This window comes from Tupaia chinensis, unplaced genomic scaffold (assembly GCF_000334495.1).
Source record: "Tupaia chinensis unplaced genomic scaffold, TupChi_1.0 Scaffold144991_2, whole genome shotgun sequence".
In the NCBI taxonomy this organism is placed as follows: domain Eukaryota; kingdom Metazoa; phylum Chordata; class Mammalia; order Scandentia; family Tupaiidae; genus Tupaia; species Tupaia belangeri.
In genome coordinates this window covers 1,548,360-1,558,074 of record NW_006204851.1, presented here as the reverse complement: position 1 = coordinate 1,558,074, position 9,715 = coordinate 1,548,360, and the positions used below count along the sequence as shown (strand labels likewise).

Genomic DNA, 9,715 nt, shown 5'->3' with positions numbered 1-9,715 from the left:
CGCATGTGCGTGCGTGCCCAAGATCCCGAGAGGAGAATGGAGGAGAAGGGATTGTGGCATGGCCATCCCCCCCGGGGGGTGATTTCTCGCTTTCTGTCTCTATGTCTCTCTCTGTCTGTCTGGCAAGCGCACGCGCCCTATAGCAAAAACCTCTCCAAAAAAAAAAAAGAAAAAGAAAAAAAAAAAGAATAAATCTGTTCTCATCAGAATGTCTACAAAATGTCTGGCTGTGGTCTTTGTTGGGGGTCATGGAGGATTGAAGGTAGAGGGTCTTGGTTGATAGCCTGCCTAACAGCTGACTTTGGCCTTTGCTGATTAGTGTTGATTTGCCTACAACTCCTCAACCCCAATCTGGGTATCAAACGCAAAACTACCTTTCACTCAACACTACCAAAGGTCTTCAAAAGTTCATAAAAATGGGTATTATGGGGAAAAATATGCACGATATTCCAAAAATTTTGTACCAAACAAAACTGATACTTTAATTCCATTTCCCCATAACCTTCTTGATGTGCCATCATAAATATTTTTTGCTGTTCAAAAAAATTCTTTGCAGGAGCCAGCAGATAGTGAAATGTTTAAAACATTAGACTCTCACATATCCCACCACAGTTTGAGTTCTGGACCTGGCAGCTTGAAACTCATGCTGGGCACACATGTGTGCATGCCCAAAATCTAAAGAGGAGAAGGGATTGTGATGTGGTCAATTCCCCAGGGGGTGATTTCTCACTTTCTCTTGCTCTGTCTCTCTGGTAAGTACACATGACCTATTGCAAAAATTTCTCTCTAAAAAAATATTCTTTGTAAATATAACTTAAGGACAGCATGATAGTTCATCGTGTGGATTCACCATAATTCTTGGTGGGCTGATTTTTTAAAGATCCATGTAGAATGTCAGAATGGGAGAAAATATTTGCAAATTATTCTTCAGATCAATAATTGATAGCCAGAATATATAGGGTACTCAAGTGGCTCCCTCATAAAATAATGACTAATCCAATAAAAAATGGGCAAATGATTGAGATAGACAACTCTCCAAAGAAGACTTACGAATGGCAAAAAAGCATTTGAAAAATGTTTAAAGTCTGTTGTCATAAAGGAAATGCAGGTTAAAACAACAACGAGACATCATTTAACCTCAGTTAGGAATACTAGTATCAAAAAATAAAGAATGAGGGAACCAGCAGTTGGCGTAATGGCTATGTTGCTGACCTCCCACGTAGTCGACTGCAGCTCGAGTCCTGGACCCAGTGGCTTAAATTCACGCCGGGCTCGTGTGCGTGTGTGCCCAGGATCCCGAGAGGAGAATGGAGAAGGGATTGCGGTGAGGCCATCCCCCCCGGGGGGTGATTTCTCGCTTTCTAGCTCTCTCTCTCTTTCTGGGCGGACGCGACCAAGAAAAAAAACACCTAAAAAAAAAAAAAAAAAAAAAAGAGAAAAGAAAAAGTGCTGGTGAGGCTGTGTTGAAAAGAGAACCCTCCTACACTGTTGGTGGGAATGCAAATTAGTACAACTTCTGTGGAAAACAATGGAGGTTTCTCAAAAGCCTACAAATAGAACTACCATATGACCCAGTAATCCCACTCCTTGTATTTATCCAAAACAATCAGAAAGACACTTGCAGATCCATGTTTATTGAAGCATTATTCACAACTGCTAAAACATGGTACCAACCTAAGTATCCCAAAATTGATGATTGAGTTGAAAAACTATGGCACATACATACTATGGAATATTACTCAGCTATAAGAAATAATGAAATCCTATCTTTTGACTCAAGGTGGATGAATGTAGAAGACTTACTGTTGAATGAAGTGAGCCAGACATTGAAAAATATACATTGTATATCCCCACTCAATTTGTACTGTGTGCTACAGAAGAGGTTGAGAGATCTGAAGATGCGATGGTACAGAGGATGGGTGTAGATGCTAGAGACTAAAAGGGAGGAGAGCAGATGGTAGAGAGTGGGTGTTGGAGAGCGGGTGTGAGGTGCAAGTGGAGGAAACATTTGACAGATGAAAAAAGTGTAAAGTTCTCTGCTGAAAAAAACTGTATGTATAGTATACATCATGATGGAGACTATGTATAATGTGGAATTTTTAAAAAGACTAATGAAAAAAATCAAAAGAAACAAGTCAAAAAAAACCCCCACCAAATTGCTACTTTTTTCTAAAAGAATAGCAACAAACTTAAAATACATTTCTGATTTTATCTCTTAATTTTTTAAGGTTTATTTATCTATCTTTTCTATGAAAGACAGAAAGATGGGGAGCAGACAGAGGGAGACAGGTACCTCCAAAAGATCATGGACACTTGTGCACATAGTGGTTTATTCAAGGATGTCCCAAGACACAAACCCAGGATCTTTTCCATGTAGGTACAGTTGCCCTAACCACCACACCACTGCCTGAACCCTGTCATTTTTCTAGAGTTGACAGTAATGACTGAGTGCCTACATTAACTAGACAAATTGGTAATAGGGAGTACAAATCACAGTTCCTTTGGTGTCATCAGCATCTCCAGTTTTTCTATCTGCATCTGTCTCCTCTTCCAATTAAGAGCATTTATGCACTTCCTACATGTAACAAGGATGTTGGTTTCTAAAGCATTTTCCTCACAACTACAAATTACAAATTAATCCTCCTCCATAACCTGGGTGGGCTTGGTCAGGAAGACAAGCAGGCTAAGAAAAACAAAACAAAACAAAAGAAAACAAAAGACACAGATAGAGTTCTAAGAAAAAGATTGAAACACACCAGCATGTTAACAGTGGTTCTCTCTGGGTGGAACAATTATTGGTGACTTGATTTTTAAATATATTTTTCAATTTTCCAAATTTTCTACAATGAACACAATTGCTTTTATTATTTTCTCCAACCTCCAAAACATTGTTGAAAAAATAAATTTAAAAAGCCATGGTGTCCAATTTACAGAGAAGTCCTCGTCTATTTCTGTTTGTCTTCCTAAGATTAAACCTGCTTTTCATCAAGCACTACCCTTTGAGGGAAACAAAAACACAGACTATTTCTTTTTCAACTATTGTTTTCATTTTAATTGCAACAGTATTATTTCCATTGCGAAAATCCACACTTTCAGTTACATTATAGGCTAAACTGGCCTTTGTGGATTGGCCTGGGAACCTAATCACTATGTATAATGTTTTTATGGGAAAAATCACTCTGAGTTCCAAATAATTAACTTAAAAATGAACTTTTGGAATACATCTGTGTGTAAGCTGGGGACTATCTTAGTGAAAAAGAAAATTGCTACCCCACTGACCTGCTAATGAGAGACGAGTACAGTTGTAGCCAAAATAACAATTACAGCAAAAATAGTTTTACTAGCAATGTCAGGAAAAGATTGAGGAAAATAGATGAGGATGAAGAAAGATTGAGGAAACTAGATCTAGGCATGAGTAATCATGTTTTAGTTTTATGTGAATTAGTGAAACACAAAAGGAAATGTGCCAGCTGTAAGAAATTAGACTAGAATATTTCCATGTAGTTTGTTGCTTTTAATGGAAGAAAACATGGAATCACCCTTGAGTTCTTCTTATATATCCAGCAACCTTCCCCTCCCTTCACTCTTCCTATTATCATCACACCACTCTGTTAACGCAAACTTTACAGAAGTATTTTCTTCCCATCCACTTCTTTCTATCCCTATTGTCTCTTCTTTGGGTTTGGCTTCACTCAGAAGAACACCATACCCTGCTAATTGGTTTTCATTATTGGAGCCTTTTTATTTGTCAGTTTCTCCTTCTTAATCTTATCTCACCATAGATGTCACCATATCATTCACTTTTTTGCTTTAAAATTTGTGGTCTAGAGATTTGGTTTTAAAATAGTGTCCCCCAAAATTCCCCTCCAAAGTAGCTAAGAGGAAAAAAGGACAGAAAGAGATATAGAGTAGATTTTAGGACTCTACCCTGACACATATCTTTTTCAATCAGAGAAATTTTAATTTTTTTCTACTCTTCTCATGCTTCCAAGCAAGGTTTCATTGGAACCAGATCACTATGCACTCTGTCCTCTATATCTACAGGATTCACATTCACAGATTTAGCCAACTGTAATAGAAAATATTTGAAGAACAAATTGGTTGCATTTGTCCTGAACATGTGCAGGCTTTTTTTCTTATCAATATTCCTTAAAAATACAGTGTAACAATTATTTACATAGCATATATGTTAGATTAGGGATTGTAAATAATCTAGAGATGATCTAAAGCATATAGGAGGATATGTTAGGTTATATGCACATAGTATGCCATTTTACATAAGGGACTTGAAGGATTTCAGTATCCATGGGGATCCCGGAAAGCCCTACAGTTACCTAGGGATAGACAAAGCTAATTGTTTGAAAGCCAGTGGTTCCTGGGACCAGCAGATGGTCTTAGTGTGTTTGGAGTCCTGGATCCAGTGGCTTAAAACTCATACCCGGTGCATGTGTGTGTACCCAAAATCCCAAGAGGAAGATGGAGGAGAAGGGATTGCAGCATGGCCATTCTCCCTGGGGGTAGTTTATTGCTTTCTTTCTGTCCAGCAATCACATACATCCTATAGCAAAAATCTCTCTCAAAAGAAAGAAAGAGAAAAAGAAAAAAAAGATGAAAAACAAAAAACAATGGTTCCTTAGCATAAGGTTCTCCATGATTTGGACCCTGCCAACCTTTTCACTCTTTATTTGTTCTCTTCACACTTTAAAGTCCTTCTCATCCACCCTCACACACATAAGCACTAGACAAGCTCATATACCATTCATACCTATTTATTCATTGATCTCTGAATGAGAAATGTTTTCTCAGAACTGCCTAAAATGCTACCCTCATCTCCCTAGGTGCCTGGTGAACTTGTACTTGCTATTAAGCTCTATTTCATATGGCATTTCCTTTTCTCCATCTCTCCCAGATAGATATGGTGATTAGCCACTCCAGTGATTAGCCACTCCAGTTTTGAAGAAACTGTCCTGGGTTTTAGTACTGGAGGTCTGTGTCCCTCAATCCCAAGCAAACTAGGATAGTTGGTCACCCTGTGGGTAGTGACCCATTCCCTCCTTTGAGCTCCCATAGTCCTTCATTCATTTGTCTAGTTTAATCTTGTATTGGAAAACTACTTCTGTTTACAGGTCTGACTTCACTTCTGGACTGTGAATCCATGGAAGGTAGGAACTAGGTCATGATCATCTCTGAATTTTGTGGCAATCTCCTTAAAATAGATGCTTAATCAATGCTTTTGTCACTGAATCAAATAAGGGACAAAAACTGTAAATTTAAGTGATCTATGAATAGAGTAGTTTTATATGCAAAGTATTAAAGCTCAGAATCTAAGATAACCTATTGAAAATATAAGGAGATACACAGAAAATGAAAAATAAAACATGTTTTCAGAGTTGAACGGGTCTGGCATGTGGTAACTTCTGACTACTCACTCATAAGAGCTCTATTGCTTCTCCACACTGCTATCAAAGAGAGGGAAAACTCGGGGAACCAGCAGTTAGCGTAATAGCTATGTCACTGGACTCCCACGTAGTCGACCGTGGTTCGTGTCCCGGACCCGGTGGCTTAAAACTCACGCCAGGCGCGTGTGCATGCATGCCCAAGATCCCGAGAGGAGAATGGAGGAGAAGGGATTGCGGCATGGCCATCCCCCCTGGGGGGTGATTTCTCGCTTTCTGTCTCTCTCTGTCTGTCTGGCAAGCGCACACGCCCTATAGCGAAAGATAAAAAAAAAAAGAGAGAGGGAAAACTGGAAAAAAGATGACCACATGTCCAATGCAAACAAACCCAAAGAGAAAGGAGTGAAAACAAGTGTTCTCTGGCACTGGAAACATGTTCAGAAACATCTTTTCTGGCTAATCTTAAAGAGAGCAGGTGCCATTGATTAATCTGTTAGATCATTAAATAAGGTTTGTTTACTTTGTAAGATGAGGTGGTATAGGGTCCATGATATACTGATCTTATTTATAATATTAAAAATACAACCTTTGGCCAATAACTAGATAAGTGGTAGCTTTCTTCATTGTAATATATATATTACCTGGAAGTTTCTTATCTTCTAGATTTCTTCATAATAAATCTAAATAACTTGGCAATAACATACAAACTTGGAAGGCATCACTGACCCTGAAGTGCAACTGAATTTACCTTACTACTATGAGAAACTAGTTTTTCCATTTGAAGGAATAATTCAATTTACCTCACTGGCAATTTCCTCAGTTAAAAAAGATCAAAGCAGTCATCATAGAAGTTACCATATTTCTTTTTTTTTTTTTTCAGGGAGGGGAAGTTAAAACATTTATTCCAAGCCAGATTGTAAAATGTATGTTGCACCATTCCCTGTCGCTGTCAGCACCTACAAGGAAAAATGGGCCCAATAGTAGCTCCACCCAAGCTTACCAACCTGCTTCTGTGAGGTTTTTCTATCCTCACAGCAAAGGGCTCCATAACTTTAACTCATTTTGTGCAGAGAAGTAAGAGATAGCATTTCTCATTTAAACCATGACTTAAACCCTATCTCAAGGTTTATCTATCTTTATTTTCTAATTAAAATAGGAAAAAAAAAAAGAAGAGAATAAGGGACAATAGAGATTACACTATGTTGACACAGACCTTAAATTCTAGTCAAAATAAGACCCACATTAAAGGCTAACTGAAGGTTTAAAGAAAATAACCATATGGAGTCTGATCAAAACCTATATGAACCATGTCTCAGTATTAGACTCAATAATGTAAGAAAACAACTCTCGACAAAGTTGGAGTCCACAGTTGTCAAGTGTGTGCTATTGGGCATAGCAGGTCAAAGTCCAGAGAAACGAGTTCTCTCTACATGAGTTCTCTCTCACGCCTTGTGATGAAGGCTTCTGGTTCGGTGTAAAGAGCAGCAGCTCCCATTGCTACATGGTGCCTGTAGCTCACAGGTGAGACTAATACTGGAATTGCGTAGAGAACTTGGGAGATACGGGCACTATCAGAGGCAGGTCACTCAGCTTTACTTCGACAACTTGGTACTTGCGTATTGGATTTGCCTTGTGTACCAGCTCTTTCCGTAGCCTGGCCAGTTCTTCCTTCTTCTGTTCTTCCTCTTGTTGCCTGGACTCCTCCAACTGCTGGGCTTTCTGTGCTTCCACCTCAGCCATTCTCTTCTCCAGCTCCTGTCGCTCCTTGGCTCTCTTCTCAGTGGCCAGCTGAAAAGGTTCCTGAACTAGAGAACCAGAAAGGCCCTCAGCAACTGATTTTTTCTCTTTCTTGGGAACAGAGGGCTCCTGAGAGGTAGCAATGTTTGGACGAGCATTGAAGCTAGCTGCTTCTTTCTGCTGTTTGAGTTCTTCTTCCAGCTGGTGCTTCCACGTCTGTGCCTTCAGAGCCCCTCTCTTGTCAGTCTCCAAGCAGAAAGGCTCAATCTGGGTCACATTCTTTACCTTCTTTGGCAGGCTAATGGTTTCAAAATGAGGCAAGGGAAGAGCCTTGAACTTGGGCACCTCCCCTTTCATCAGTTCTTCTATTTTCTTCTCCTTCTGTAATTGACGTTCCTTGTCTCAAGAATCAAAGGAGAAAGGACATATTTCCACAGTTCTTGTCTCTGGGATTTGAGGCTTATAAGGCACCTCAAAATGTGGCACAGATACAGCTCTTATCACTACTGGTTGTTCTTCCTCATCTTTGGTGGGCATTCGGATTCTGTTCTTTAATGCAAAGGCTGGTGACTTGGGGACAGTGATTGGAAGTACTTTCTTCTCAGGAACACCCACAACATCTTCCAAGATCTTAGTAGGGCAAGGTTTGGAATGAAATTCAAAGTGTTCATCCTTTGATTTCTTCTTGGACTTTTGCTCCTGGGTTCTTTTCTCAATTTCCAAATCAAAGCCAATAGGCTGAGTGGGTGGTTTCACAGGCAGTTTCTTAGGCAAGATGGGCCCACCTTCAAGAATTCTGGGATCAAGTTCCTGTGATTTGAATTTATATTGTCGCAGTTTCTTGAGCTCCTCAGACTCCTGATCAGCTGTGTTTTTGCAGGTCACAGGCCTGACGTGCTGTTTGGTTTGTAGTATAGGGGTTTGTGAGTCTCTGGAGAGCTTGGTCACAAAGGATTTGGAGGGTAGCAGGCTATTATCATCCTTTTTGCTCCTCAAATGATATCTGTTAGGGGTTTGTTTATGGAAGGCTTCAACCTGCTGTGTAAGGGGCACATATGTAGAAGTTGTTTCATCAAATATTCTTTTCTTTCCTTGGGACAGGTTGAAAGTCTTAATAATGGTACATCCCTTATTCACCTGAGCAGGAAACAGAAGATGCTTTTGCAATTCAGAAATGAAGTTTACCTCTTTATAGTCCTCCTGGTTCTTAGGATGTAGTTTGATTCGCTCATCTGTGCAGAAGTGGAAGGCAATTGATTTGGTGACCTGGCTCACTGATTTCTTCACAGGTTGTCCTGCTCCTGCAAAAGCAAGTTTCTTGAATTCTTCATTCTTTTTCCGCATCTCCACTACCTCCTGCTGCATTTTCATTCTCTTCTCCAACTCCTGCTCTTCAGTACTTTTGAGAACCTTCTGTTTTACTGGTGGCATACAAGGCATAGTTCGTCTGCCCTTGGCTTTCTCTAGGAGGGATTCATTCTTCTCACAAGTATCTTCATAGGCACTACCTTCTTTCTCTTCCTCTGGCTTTTTATTGTTGGAAACGTTCATTTATTTAGAGGGTGTAATTTCACTGATGGTTACAGGAGTGGCACATCTCTTGGCTTTCATTCTTACATGGCATTTTTTCCCCAAAATCCTTCTGAGCAGAGAGCCTAAGAGATCTTGTCTGAGGTTGAGCTGGAGTATTTTTTGATATGGTTCCCTCTGCTTCTAAGGATGAACAAACATTTGATGGAATGGATTGCTCCATGAGATTTTCCTTTTCTGACTCTTTATAATAAGTGTTGTCCACTGGCCTCAAAGGTGTGACAAAAGCTTGCTGAAGATTAGCTTTTTTCAAAGGAGTTTTGCCCTGAAAAAGTCCTCCTGTCCCATTCTTCCCAGGAAACTTATTCTCCAAATTGGCCTTCTCCTCAAACCATGAATCTATGTTTTGAGTACCTTCTTCATCATCCAAAGATGTAAAATTGATGAAGTTCATGGGGCATCATAGGAACAAGAGGTTTTAACTTGTGACATTGTCATTTGTTTAGCACAGAAGAGCAAGTTTTCCCAATGTTCGTATGACTTTTCTCACAGGACACTTTCTATGGTTTGATCAATCTGTCATCAACTTGCCTACAGGCTTTAATCAAAGTTGTAATATACTCTTTCACCTCTTTTCTGAAATCTTGAAGTCTGACAGATACTTCTTTATCAAGAACCTCTCCTCGTTAGCCCCAGTTCTGACAACGAAGCACCCGCCGAAGTTAACATATTTCTGAAAAGAAGTCCCAAAACATCCATATGTACCCAATAAATTTTCATTAAGGACGTTTTGCAATGGGATTAACCATTTAATTAAAAAACTTCAGTTTGTGACTTCAGTGCATTATAATAGTTTACATACTTTAGGTTAAGACATTAGAAAATAAACCAGGGGACTTATATGGAAATGCATTAACAACCAGAAGAGGCTCTAGCACCAATAAAAGAATCATTTTAGGGAACCAGCAGTTAGCGTAATGGCTATGTCGCTGGACTCCCACGTAGTCGACCGCGGTCGTGTCCCGGACCCGGTGGCTTAGAACTCACACTTG

General features: G+C 39.7%; 1 protein-coding gene and 1 pseudogene across 9 annotated transcripts in view; both read right to left on the bottom strand.

The window, feature by feature from the left end:
- The window catches only part of PAK3 (p21 (RAC1) activated kinase 3), a 320,142-nt gene that overhangs the window by 11,400 nt on the left and 299,027 nt on the right, over positions 1-9,715 (bottom strand). The gene's annotated exons all lie outside the window — the stretch shown is intronic.
- LOC102471848 (targeting protein for Xklp2 pseudogene) lies at positions 6,924-9,155 on the bottom strand (annotated as a pseudogene).